This window comes from Triticum urartu, chromosome 6 (genome assembly GCF_003073215.2).
Source record: "Triticum urartu cultivar G1812 chromosome 6, Tu2.1, whole genome shotgun sequence".
NCBI lineage: Eukaryota > Viridiplantae > Streptophyta > Magnoliopsida > Poales > Poaceae > Triticum > Triticum urartu.
In genome coordinates, this window is record NC_053027.1 from 286958452 (window position 1) to 286973006 (window position 14555).

Here is a 14555-nt window from a genome sequence, read left to right on the forward strand (position 1 = left end):
AGAGTTTATTCTTAATACTTTTCTCGTAGTTGCGGATGCTTGCGACGGGGTTAATCATAAGTAGGAGGTTTGTTCAAGTAAGAACAACACCTAAGCACCAGTCCACCCACATATCATATTATCAAAGTAGCAAACACAAATCAAACCAACATGGTGAAAGTGACTAGATGAAACTCCCTTGTACCCTCAAGAATGCTTTGGTTATCATCAGAGACCGTTTTGGCCTGTCCTTTGCCTCAAAAGGATTGGGCTACCTTTCCGCATGGTGAAAGTAGTGTACACAAATCAAGCCAACATGGTGAAAGTGACTAGATTAAATTCCCATGTACCCTCAAGAACACATTGCTTATCATAAGAGACCATTTTGGCCTGTCCTTTTCCTCAAAAGGATTGGGCTACCTTTCTACACTTTTGTTACTATTATTGTTACTTGATCGTTACAAGTTATCTTGCTATCAAACTACTCATTACTTATAATTTCAGTGGTTGCGGAAAATACCTTACTGAAAACCACTTCTCATTTCCTTCTACTCGTTGTTGGGTTTGACACTCTTACTTATTGAAAGGACTATGATTGATCCCCTATACTTGTGGGTCATCACTGATCATCTGTCAAAGTGCATTGCGCAAAAGCTTCCTGTGGAACCAGGAACTTTTGTTCTCCATCTTACTTAGCCCCCCATATCCTTGGCAACAATGGCTCGAAAGAGGAGGAAATTGGACCCCGGTAAGCCCCTCCGTTAGAGCCTCTCGAGGCTTCTGGCTGGGCCCCTACTGGAAACAACTCCCCTTCGGTTGCCAGGCTACACCCTCATGTTGGGCCACTAGTCGTCGTTGCCGAGCCCCAGGCTCCAACTTGGGCAAGGCACATAGTCCATTTCCTGCAAACTGGAGAACTTCCCAAAGAGCAAGAAGTAGCTGAAAGAGTAGCCCGGAGGGCCAGTATGTATCAGCTTGTCGATGACACACTATACAGTAGTAGGCCCAACGGTTTGAAATCGAAGTACATTTATCAGGAAGAAGGAAATGATCTGCTGGCAGAAATACACAAAGGCATGTGGGGCTCCCACATTGGATCAAGAGCGTTGGTTGGGAAAGCACTCCGGCAAGGATTCTTTTGGCCCACAACCCTCCAAGATGCGGTCGAGCTAATCACCAAATGTGAAGCCTACTAGTTCCATTCCAAGAACATCCATCTGCCTGCTCAAGCCCTTTAGACAATCCCTTTGTCATAGCCGTTTTTGGTCTAGGGCCTCGATATCCTCGTCCCTTTCCCTGGAGCTGCCGAGGGCTTTGAATTCTTGTTCGTTGCAATCGACAAGTTTACAAAGTGGCCAGAAGTAGAAGCCATGAGAAAGGTGACTACTCAGTTAGCTATCAGGTTCTTGGAGGATTGGTCTGCCGCTTCGCGGTCCCTGCTCGGATCATCACCAACAACCCCCCCCCCCCCAGTTCACGAGCCACGCCTTCATGCAATATTTTCATGCCCTCGGAAGCAAGATCTCATTTGCCTCTCTTGCACATCCTAGAAGCAATGTACAAGCTGAGAGGGCGAACACTGAAGTGTCGGGAGGACTCAAGACGAAAACATTTGATAAGCCGCAGAAGTGCGGCAGGCGATGGACCGATGAGCTGTTGGTAGTTCTTTGGTCCCTCAGAAGGACACCAAATCGAGCTGCCTATCGGCGTTCTGGGAACGGGGGTCCCCAGACTTGCCTGCCTATGGCCCACAGCGTGGCTCCATCAGTGGCCCTGTACGGCCCATCTTCACCAGCAAACACTGAAGACCCTCGCGAGGGGCCAAGCCTCGCGAGGGGGGCGATGCAAGACCTCCTCAGGGGCGGCCTCACCAGGCCGGTTCACGAGGGGCGGAGAGATCAAGGCAAGGGACACCTCACGAGCTTTGTCTGACGCAAGCCATGACGAATGGAGCCAGGCGCGCGCCAGCGCATAGTGTCCTCGTTTCCTCTCTGGTGCTAAAGGGGCAAGTGCAGGCGAGGAGTCCCGAGGCATCAGGCAAAAGTTTCCATATCAGTGCAACAATACCAAGACCAGCAGGACAGCAGGACGGAGGTCACCATGGAGCCCAAGACATCGTCACCACCAGAGCCTTTGGCAGGCGAAGACTAATTTTGTCAAGATAACTTGTACTAGTTGTCTACCTTCAAATTCGGCCGTTGTGGGATCCCTTCCCGCTCAATATTTGGGAAGAGGACCAGGGCCTCTATAAATAGGAATAGCCACCACCATAGGCGGGGGGGGGGGGTCTTATCTTGGACAGGATCCATTCCACCAAGGCCACCAGACAAGTTCGCCAAGCACAAGAACACCTCCCCTCAGGAGGCTGTTCTTCCCTTGTAACTGTTCATCCTCGGTCCAAGCGGTAATCCACCACACCACACTAGAGTAGGGTATTACACCACAACAATGGCCCGAACCAGTATAAATCTTGTGTCTCTCATTCTTTGGGTTCGTCGAGCTAGGCCGTGAGATCATACGGAGTGCGAGCTAGAGGGGGGAGAGATCTTTGTGCGCACCCTAGTGTTCGAACCTCAAGGGTTTTGCCGGAACCCGAAATCCTACATTTGGCACACCAGGTAGGGGTGCGCCGAAGCCTTGCCCCCCCCTGATGGCCTTGCCTCTCTGACTGATTCTCATGGACGCTGCCTCTTCTCCGACTGGATCGACGGGCGCCCTCCGTAGCGCCGAGGGGCTCCGGGCCTTCACCCCCGCCTTGCGGCGGGTGTAGTGGCCGCACAAGTTCAAGCTGGAGATGCCACCCCATTACGATGCTGCGGCAGATCCGGCGGTCTTTCTGCTGGCGTACGAGGAGGCCGTCCTAGAGGCCGGGGGCGACAATAAAGTCATGGCCAACTGGCTCCCAATGGCCCGCGCTGGCGTGCCTCGCACCTGGCTCCTCCATCTGCCGAAATCTTCTATGGCCTCCTGGGAGGAGCTGCGTGACCTATTCATCACATGCTTCGGGGAACCAGCACCCCCCATTGTCGTGGCTATCCTCGGTGGCTCGCAGGCACCGCCCTCGGACCGTCACACGAAGTCGTTCTTTCGCCAGATCGGTGCCACCTCCACGCCGACCTGACCTTCGACTCGAGGGATCACCCAGTCACCAGCGTGGGCTTGGGCGTGCTTTCGATGCTTTGCATGCCCACCATCTACAACATAGCCGTCACCAAGACCCTCATCGATGGCGGCACCGGCAGCAACGTGCTCTCCGTGGAGGCTTTCAGTCTCCTTCCCATACCACTTGAGCGGCTCCGTCCCACCAAGCCCTTCTCCGGGGTCAGCGACAGCTCCTCCAACCCCCTAGGGCAGATTCAAATCCCCGTGACCTTCGGCACACGCGGCAACTACCGCACCGAGCTAATCGACTTCGACATCGCCTGCATCAGCTTGCCGTACAACGCCATCCTCGGGTACCCGGTGCTGGCCCAATTCATGGCAGCTGCCCATCCTGCCCAGAGCCTCATGAAGATGCCAGGAAGCAAGGGCGTCCTCACCGTGGCCGGAAACATCAAGGAAGCCGTGGCGGCCCTCAAGCTTGCCTTCAGGGCCACGGCAGCAGCTTGCCTGACCGATAAGGTCGTTTCCAGAACCAAGGGGGCTGCGCCAACCAAGAAGAAGCAGCTATTCACTCAAGGTCAAGCCAAGAGGAAGCAGATACCGGTCGACGCGGACGAGGCCTCTGGCGCTACCTTTACCATAGGCGCCGACCTCGCCCCAGATCAAGAAAAGGAGTTGGTGGACTTCTTGCGAGAGAGCAAGGAAGCATTCGCCTGGGAGCCTAAGCAGCTAGTTGTGGTGCCAAAAGGAGTGATTAAGCATCATTTGAGGGTGTGCCCCAATGTGCGCCCTGTGAAGCAGAAGGCGAGGCAACACTCCATGGAGAAGCAGTCTTTCATCGTTCACGAAACCGGCAAGCTGGAGGCAGCGGGTGTCATTCGCGAGGTCCGGTATCCAGAGTGGCTGGCAATCCCAGTCATCGTGCCTAAGAAAGGAGGGAAGGAACACATGTGTGTCCACTTCACCAACCTCAACAAGGCTTGCCCTCAAGACCCTTTCCCGCTGCCGCGCCTCAACCAGATTGTCGACTCCACTATAGAGTGTGATCTGCTATGTTTCATGGATGTGTTCTTAGGCTACCACCAGATCAAGATGGCGGTGGAAGATGTGGAGAAAACAGCTTTCTTGACCCCATGCGGGGTATACTGCTACACTTGCATGCCTTTCTGCTCTCGGTTCCTCGTTTTTGACCCGTACTCTCCCTCGCGTGCCCCGCGAGGGGGCTGGACAGGTGCCCTCGTGAGCGTTTTTGTTTTCCTGTCTTCCGCAAGGCACCCTCGCTCGAGCTCGCAAGCTGGTGCACCCCTCTCAATCCATGCCCCCGGGTATCGCGATGCGAAGCACTGGATCATGGCCGGCAGCGCCTGCGACCAGGATTCGGAAGAATAAAAATTTCCTAACGAATTTTTGCGGTTCCCAGATGCCTTCTGAGCACAGGAGGCCCCGCCAGGTACTGGGAAGCGCGCACCACGCGAGGCGGAAACTACTTCACGCGCATCAAGCTAAGTTATTCCTACGCGCATGCATAAAACATCGACGCTGCAACACGACACAAGAGCGATAAACATAGCACAATGACTAGGAAATCATAGTTTTTGCATGCCCCAGTGGGGCTCCATACTTGTCTATCTCTTAATGCAGGAAGGAAAAGAAGAACGAAACAAAAGCAGCACGTGCCCCACGGCAGTTCGTGAGGATGGGCCCATGACACTCTCCCGAGCTCAGCCAGACCCCTCCTCGCGCTTCACTGGAATGCGGCGACGAGACCACTCGCTGCCACCTTCGAAGCGGGCGCGGCGGCATGGCGACTGGTCGTAGCCGCCACTTCTGGAGCTGTCGCTGGAAGAAGAGTCGCCGTAGCTGGACGAGCCATGGCTGGCGCCGGGGGCAAGCCCACCTTCGCTCTCGTCGCGGCTCTCGACAAGGCCGAGAACCTCACCGTCGTCGTTGTCCTCAGGGCAACACCCGACGGGGCGGCCATCTTCCCCGAACACCCTCACGTAGAGGGTCGTGTTGCCATCGTACTTGAAGTGGAGGGCGCACCGCCGGCCCAGGCCTCGAACGCGGGCAAACGTCTGCCAGCCACGGACCAGGGCTGCATTGCCCACGGCGGAGAGCTCAACCACGACCCACGAATCCTTGTTGCAGCAGTCGTCCGCCTGCAGCCAGAGACCGCTTGGACCGGTGGCCGGCAGCTCGCCGGAAAAGAAGCACGGGAGCTGAAGCCAAGTACCGGTCGGGTTCTCCGACCACACGATGAACTCCAGCAGCACTTCCGCCAAGTGGAAGCACAGCCAGGGCAGCCACGCGACCATGGCGCGCCTCCCTTCATCGACAGGGCTACCACGACTCGGGCGACCACCACCACGCGAAGAGGCGCCACCGCGACCACGAGGGGCCGCGACGGGGGTCATGGCATGCTTGCGGGGACGACCGCACCCCCTATTGGGCGGCGGTGAGCCAGGCCCCTCCTGACGAGCCTTCCCCTTCTCTGCAGCGAAGAGCCTCTTTGCAGGCACAATGGGTGTAGCCACCGGTAGTGAAGCAAGGAAGAAGAAGGAGTGGCAAAAGCAAAGGAAGAGATGGGTGACAGGGGCTCTGCACCCCTCTTCCCATTTATAGCCAAGAGCAAGCCAACCGCCGGCCTCCATGATCTAAGGTAATAATGATATTTTTCTGCATGCAGCAAGGACCCGTCAAGTCGGGCAGTTGCCGAGGCAGCGTGGGGAAGCAAAGACGCCCACGTCCAATCAATCGCCACGCGTCAACCAGGGCCACAGGCTATTGGGGCCCGCGGCGCTCCGCACTTATCCTTCGGCTTCACCTCGAAGCCAAGTCCGAGCGCGCCTCGGGCCCGGGGGCTACTATCGGTGTTCTGGGAATGGGGGTCCGTAGACTTGCCTGCCTGTGGCCCATAGAGTGGCTCCATCAGCGGCCCTATACGGCCCATCTTCACCAGCAAACACTCAAGACCCTTGCGAGGGGGGTGACGCAAGACCTCCTCAAGGGCGGCCTCACGAGGACGGATCGCGAGGGGCGGAGAGATCAAGGCAAGGGACACCTTGCGAGCTTTGTGTGACGCAAGCCATGATGACTGGACCCAGGCGGGTGCCAGCGTGCGATGTGTCCTCGTTTCCTCTATGGTGCGAAAGGGGCAAGCACAGCCGAGGAGTCCCGAGGCATCAGGCAAAGGTTTCCATATCGGTGCAAGAAGACCATGACCAGCAGGACAGAGGTCACCATGGATCCCAAGACAGCGTCACCCCCAGAGCCTTTGGCAGGCGAAGACTACTTTTGTCAGGATAACTTGTACTAGTTGTCTCCCTTCGAATTTGGCCATTGTGGGATCCCTTTGTGACGCCCCAAGACCGGAGCTTCAGATGCCTTCCAGGGTTTCTTGGTTTCGTCGTGTGATTTGTTTGGTTCTTTGCATTCATCATTGCATCATGTGCATTGCATCATGTCATCATGCCATCATGTCATTTCTTTTCTTAACTCAACTAAATAAATGGCATGGATCTTAGATCCATTTAAACTGAGGGAATTCACCTGGTGACTTCTCTTTATAACATACCCTCTCGATAGTAGGGAGCTATATTAAATATTCCATTTGTTGGAATTCACCTTAACACACTTGCAAAATCCCAATGCCTTTGTTATCACAACTCTTGGCCTCTAACTTTGCTATATATCCTTTCTCTATTTTTCCGGAGCTCCACAAAGAATCCGAACATTTTTGGACCTTCTTTCACCCACTTCCTATTCAAATCATTTGAATTTAAATCAAATGAGTTCGAATTTAAATCTTTCTATCATGGACTTTTCTCTTTTCTCGGAACAAGCATATTTTTGCGAGTCCGGGAAAATATTCCGCGTGCACAAATCCTTCCTCTAATCTTTTCTTTTCTCTCCTTTCTTTCTTTGCGGTTTTCTGTTTTCTAGAGGTTTTTTTAAAAAGAACTTAAGGGAGAGGAGAGACCCATGCCTCTCTAGGGCCCATCCTCTTCTGGCCCAAACCTTCCCTAGGCGCAGCCTTCCCTCACCCTGGGTCAGCCTCCTGAAGGCCCAGTCACACTCCCCCCATAACCCTAGTGAGCCCCTCTCCCTCGTCTCCACCCCGCCGCCAGGAGAGCGTGCGCTGCTCCCCTTCTCCCGTTCGCCTCCTCCTCTCTCGTTCTCTTCCTCCCTTTGTTCCAGCGAACGCCGCCACACACGCATTGGGCTGTGCCCTCGATCCCCCACTCTCCCTCGTCTCCCCACTCCTCCTCGACGCCGACACGCCCGCAGCTGCCATGGGTCCCGATCCCATCTACACCTCCTCCTCCCTCTCACTCCTCTGCACAACCCCGTCCCCTGCTCTCTTCCACCATCGCTAGGAGGCCGCCGCATCGCCGGGGACGCCGAGCGCCAGTCCCTCGACGCCGGCCTCTCCTTCCTCCCCTGCCACCACCGAATGGCCATCTCCACCTGCGCCCTTCGCCCGCAAGGCCATGGCCAGGCCACCCCGGCCAGTCTCCTGGCACGAGCTCTGCCAGGACCACGTCGCCACTCCGGCCAGACTCCTCACCCGCGCCCTGGCATTCTTTCCTCGACTCCGGCCGACCCTGCCGGCGACCAGCTTCTGCCGCGCCGTGCCCTCAAGTTCCTCGCCGTACAAGCTGCTCCGCTTTGCAAATCCTGGACCTCCCCTGCAAGCTCTCGCCGTCCCTCGCCGCCGCGCTGAGTCCCTGCTGCCGCCGCTGCTTCGTTTTTGCACGAGGACGAGCCTCTGCCTTTGCCTCCCGCCGAGTTCAGGTGGCCCCTGTTCAAGCCACCAAGACCACTTCGTGGTTTTCATCAAGTTCGGTCACCGCTGAACCTAGGGCTTTTTTCCTTGCTTGGATACGCAAGACCTTTCGGTATATTGCAAGTTGCATGCCACAATGACTTTGGATTCGACACAAATGTGCCAAGTTCCACTACCGTCACTCGGTTTCGACAAGACCAGGTGTATTGCGACGCCCGAAGACCCTGGATGCAACAAGTTCCTCTTCGGACATGTACAACTACCATCCCGTGCAGGACGCCAAGTACCTCTTCGAAAAACGAACATGTACCACTACGTCTGGAGGCATCGGATCCGTCAAGTCCAAAAACGAATGTGTACAACTATTGGCGACCCCGAACGACTACGAAACGTGAACCTCTACTTCCCCTACAAAACGTGTCCCACTACCGTCGCCGAGATCACGAGAACCTCTACCGTCGACCCTAGAGCATGCGAGAACGACTACTTCCACTACCGCTGTCGCGAGAACGCCTACTTTCCTCTACGAACGAGAACCGTCCCCTTTGCACGCTCCGAAGGTATAACCCCGAGACGACGCCCGTGGACCGAATGCATGTGTTGTATGAGATGCATGATTGGTTGTTGTATTCACCCGTGAATCTTAGTTGTTCCTCCTCATTGCCATGTCGTCGACATGTGGGAACCCGGTAACTGGGAGCACCCCACCGTTCTTCACATAACATGCTCTCATCACACTTGTTCTTTTCCACCGGCACCTCAATCGAGTTACCGGAACCGGAATGTTGCCGTGGCACCATTTCCGTTGTCGTTGCCATGGCACCCCTTTTGTTTCTGCCACGATGACTAATGCCTCATATCTTATCATGTCAACGTTTTCATAAATATTGCATAAAACTTGCTCATGTCATTCGCATCATGATAACAACAATTAAAATGTTTAAAATTGTTGTTGCATTAAATTACTAAGGCATATGGGGATTTACCGGATTCGTTATTTGTTATATCCGGCCCCATTTAAATTGTTTAGATAGTATAGTTTTATTATGCTCCACCTCTTGCCATGTTAACCAACATTTAATATTGTTGAGAACATAAACAAGAGAGAACTAAATAATTGATGTGGTGTTCCGTCAATATGCAACTCGATGCATATTGAGCTCCACTTAACTTGTAGTTTATTTTGTGCCCTTTGCCATGCCATGCATATTTAAACCGGACATGCATCATACTTGTTTGTGCATCGTGCCATGCTTATGTGATGGTTGTTTACTATGCTGTTTGCTTCTTTCCGGTGTTGCTTCTTCAGGTTAGTTCCGATAACGTCGCATTTGTGAGGATCCGTTCGACTTCGCCCGCTTGTCTTCTTCATGGACTCATTCTTCTTCCTTGCGGGATCTCAGGCAAGATGACCATACCCTCGAAATCACTTCTATCTTTGCTTGCTAGTTGCTCACTCTTTTGCTATGCCTATGCTGCGATACCTACCACTTGCTTATCATGCCTCCCATATTGTAGAACCAAGCCTCTAACCCACCTTGTCCTAGCTAACCGTTGTTTGGCTATGTTACCGCTTTGCTCAGCCCCTCTTATAGCGTTATTAGTTGCAGGTGAAGATGAAGTTTGTTCCTTGTTGGAACATGGAGATGTTGTTCCTTGTTGGAACATGTTTACTTGTTGGGACATCACAATATCTCTTATTTAACTAATGCATCTATATACTTGGTAAAGGGTGGAAGGCTCGGCCTTATGCCTGGTGTTTTGTTCCACTCTTGCCACCCTAGTTTCCGTCATATCGGTGTTATGTTCCCGGATTTTGTGTTCCTTACGCGGTTGGGTTATAATGGGAACCCCTTGACAGTTCGCCTTGAATAAAACTCCTCCAGCAATGCCCAACATTGGTTTTACCATTTGCCACCTAGCCTTTTCTTTCCCTTGGGTTCTGCAGACTCAAGGGTCATCATTATTTTAACCCCCCCCCCCCAGGCCAGTGCTCCTCTGAGTGTTGGTCCAACCTGTCAGCCGCCGGTGGCCACCAGGGGCAACTCTGGGCTGGCCTACCGGAAGTTTGGACAATCCGGTGTGCCCTGAGAACGAGATATGTGCAGCTCCTATCAGGATTTGTTGGCACATTCGGGTGGCTTTGCTGGTCTTGTTTTACCATTGTCGAAATGTCTTGTAACCGGGATTCCAAGTCTGATCGGGTCTTCCCGCTAGAAGGAATATCCTTCGTTGACCGTGAGAGCTTGTGACGGGTTAAGTTGGGACACCCCTGCAAGGACTTGAACTTTCGAAAGCCGTGCCCGCGGTTATGGGCAGATGGGAATTTGTTAATGTCCGGTTGTAGAGAACCTGAAGTTGACCTTAACTAAAATACATCAACCGCGTGTGTAACCATGATGGTCTCTTCTCGGCGGAGTCCGGGAAGTGAACACGGTGTTGGAGTTATGCTTGACGTAGGTTGTCCTAGGATCACTTCTTGATCATAGTTTCACGATCGTGCTTTGCCTTCTCTTCTCGCTCTCTTTTGCGTATGTTAGCCACCATATATGCTAGTCGCTTCCTGCAGCTCCACATCATACCTTTACCTTACCCATAAGCTTAAATAGTCTTGATCGTGAGGGTGTGAGATTGCTGAGTCCCCGTGACTCACAGATACTTCCAAAACCAGCTTGCAAGCGCCGATAAGACCGTGCAGATGATGCAACCAAGCTCAAGGAGGAGCTTGATGAAGATCTTGTCCTTTGTCTTGTTTCGTTTCTAATTGATCAGTAGTGGAGCCCAGTTGGGGTCGATCGGGGGACCTTGTCGCATTTGGGGTTGCTCTTTATTTTGGTTCCGTAATCAGACCTTGATTGTATTTGGATGTTGTAATGCTTTATTCATGTAATTGTGTGAAGTGGCGATTGTAAGCCAACTATGTATATTTTTCCCTTATGTATTACATGGGTTGTGTGAAGATTACCTCACTTGCGACATTGCTTTCAATGCGGTTATGCCTCTAAGTCATGCTTCGACGCGTGGGAGATATAGCCGCATCGAGGGTGTTACAAGTTGGTAATCAGAGCCTTCCCCGACCTTAGGAGCCCCCTGCTTGATCGAATCGCTGGCGTTATTGAGTCTAGAAATGTTTTGAGTCATTTAGGAATTATATATATCGGACAGTTAGGACTTCTTTTTACTCCTCAGTCCCTTCGTCGCTCTGGTGAGGCATCCTGACGTAGAGTTTTGACTCTTTTCTTCTCAAATTTCACTAAAAAAATTTAGGATCACGCGGGTGCCTCCTGACATTTAGGGGTTGTGGCAGTGTCCCGGGGAGTTGAGCTCCGAGGTGTTGTCGTCACATTTTATCGTGGCAGTTCTGGAATACCTGAGTATAGTTTCGCCGACATCGAAAATCTCTTCTATGCAGTTGTTGGTGAGATAATCTCGACGCCACCCAGTACTCGGGCGGGAGTTCGGGAGTATTTCCGTAACTCATATAACAGATGCTTTTCGAAGGTTGAGGTAGATGATTTCCAAAGGTTTCTTGGTTATGTGTTGAAGGATGGATACAGCTGGATGTAGGATTTGTTAGTTTGGGTGAGATATTATGCTTCCCTTGTATCCCCAACACCTGATTGCATAATCGGAAAATTTCGGGAGTTTATAAGTGGGAATTCAAGTAGCTCTTAGGATATCTTTCCGACAGATGTATGATATGAAATTGGGGTTCGCCGTCTAGTGGTCCGCCTATCCACGGTTGGTTTTACAGTGGTCTCGTTGTGTCTTAAAGAGTCCTTGGCTATGCCGACTTGGGGACGCTTCGTATGTCATGTGCATTGCCTTGTACATGATGGTGCTATACGATCGAGCCCATGTAGGCCCCACCATGAAAACTTCGGACGAAATCTCTATCATATGTTTGTTCCGGCTTATTTTGCAAGCCAATCCTTTGTTTTGTTTTGGTTTGTGGTATTCGAGTTGCTTCGAAGTCAAATGTGGATTCCATACCTTTCCCCAAATGGTGTTCTCATACTCCGATGTGAATACTAATCCTTCTCGATAATTGAGATTGTCATATCAATCCTTTTCACCGGTGTGCTTCTCTTCAAGTGGATCTGATCATTTCAACATCCGCAAGATCAAGTATCAGTTTCTTCTGAACGGTTTTCCTCTTTGTGGGTTTCTTTTTGGGTTTGTTTTGTTTGTATTTACTTTTTCTTGTCTTTTCTTTGTCATATCTCATTTGTCATCCGTTGTTGCACTATGCCCTCATCATATGTTTGCATGTGTGATTAATTTGAAACATGCTATGAGGTGGTTTGGCACATGGTTAGCTTCATTTTCATGCCTACTCCATGCTAGATTTTGTTCCATGCCATGTTATGCTATGTAGTGAGTTAATCAAGCTTGTTAACATGCCAACATGAATCTGTTTTTTGCCATGTCCTGAAATTTCACAAGTCTGTAATCTGATTATGTTTTTGCCATGTTCACATGCTTGCAATTGTATTTTCTGATCCCTTTTGGCTTAAGGTCACTAAGGGACTTTTATTAAGTGCTTTGAGTAGCTTCATGCCATGCCTTTCTTTGCCATGTTAAGTTCCTGTAGCTTATAGTTTTCATGCTCCACAGTCTGAAACCTGTTATCGTTCGCATTTTTGCCATGCTTGTTTGAACCTGTTAATGGATGAATTGTCCGTAGCTCAGTGTTCATCTTTTGACAAGCATTACGAGTGGATCCCTACCATGTATTTTGTTGTCATGTTTGAGTGCTGTAGCATATTTATATTGATGCATTTAGATGGCTACTTGCTGATTATCGCAGACCGGTGCCATATTTGTTTTGCTAGCCATTTCCAAACCGTGCATCCGATTCTGGTGATCTTTATATCAATTTCAACCGAAATCACCTCACCTTTCCAGTGGCACTCTTGGATTTACAAATTGAGGCCAGGTTCAATCATTCCTTTCCAAATCATGCATATGCATCAGATATCGCATCCCGCATATCATAACATGTTTGCATCATGTTGTTTGAGCATTGCACGTGGTTGATTGTGTTCCTTTTGCTTGCTGTTCTTGTTTGGGTAGATCTGGGAGAAGAGTTCGCTAACGAGGAGCCCGTTGAGTTTTCTTACGAGGATCAAGTCAACTCTGACAACTTTGCAGGCAAGATGATCATACCCTTGAAATCACTTCTATCTTTGCTTGCTAGATGCTCGCTCTTTTGCTATGCCTATGCTACGATACCTACCACTTGCTTATCATGACTCCCAAATTGCCATGTCAAACCTCTAACCCACCATGTCCTAGAAAACCATTGATTGGCTATGTTATCGCTTCGCTCATCCCCTCTTATAGCGTTGCTAGTTGCAGGTGAAGATTGGAGATCGTTCCTTGTTGGAACATTGTTTATTGTTGGGATATCACTATATTATATTGTTATCTTAATGCACCTATATACTTGGTAAAGGGTGGAAGGCTCGGCCTTTTTGCCTAGTGTTTTGTTCCACTCTTGCCGCCCTAGTTTCCATCATATCGGTGTTATGTTCCCGGATTTTGCGTTCCTTACGCGGTTGGGTGATAATGGGAACCCCTTGACAGTTCGCCTTGAATAAAACTCCTCCAGCAATGCCCAACCTTGGTTTAACCATTTTCCACCTAGCCTCTTTTTCCCTTGGGTTTCCGGAGCCCAAGGGTCATCTTATTTAACCCCCCCCCCCCCGGGCCAGTGCTCCTCTGAGTGTTGGTCCACCTCGTCAGCCGCCGGTGGCCACCAGGGGCAACTCTGGGCTGGCCTACCGGAAGTTTGGACAATCTGAGTGTGCCCTAAGAATGAGATATGTGCAGCTCCTATCGGGATTTGTCGGCACATTCGGGCGGTGTTGCTGGACTTGTTTCACCACTGTCGAAGATGTCTTGTAGAACCGGGATGCCGAGTCTGATCGGAATGTCTCAGGAGAAGGAATATCCTTCGTTGACCGTGAGAGCTTGTGATGGGCTAAGTTGGGACACCCCTGCAGGGTTTTGAACTTTCGAAAGCCGTGCCCGCGGTTATGGGCAGATGGGAATTTGTTAATGTCCGGTTGTAGATAACATGAAACTTAACTTAATTAAAATGAATCAACCGCGTGTGTAACCGTGATGGTCTCTTCTTGGCGGAGTCCGGGAAGTGAACACAGTGTTGGAGTAATGCTTGACGTAGGTTGTTATAGGATCACTTCTTGATCATAGTTCTTCGTTCGTGCTTGGCCTTCTCTTCTCGCTCTCTTTTGCGAACAGGTTAGCCACCATATATGCTAGTCGCTTGCTGTAGCTCCACATATTGCCTTGCCTTACCTATAAGTTTAAATAGTCTTGATCGCGAGGGTGCGAGATTGCTGAGTCCCCATGACTCACAGATTACTTCCAAACCAGATGCAGGGACCGAGGATTCCGTTCCAGATGATGCGCTTGAGCTCAAGTGGGAGTTCGACGAAGACTCTCGCCGTTACTATGTGTCTGTCCCATATGATTAGTAGTGGTGCCCAGTTGGGACGATCGGGGACCGTGTCGCATGTTGGGGTTGATCTTTTATTTTGGTACCGTAGTCGGACCATGAGTGTATTGGATGATTGTAATGTTATTCATGTATTTGTGTGACATGGCGAGTGTAAGCCAACTATGTACCTTTTCCCCTATTATCTATTTACATGGGTTGTTG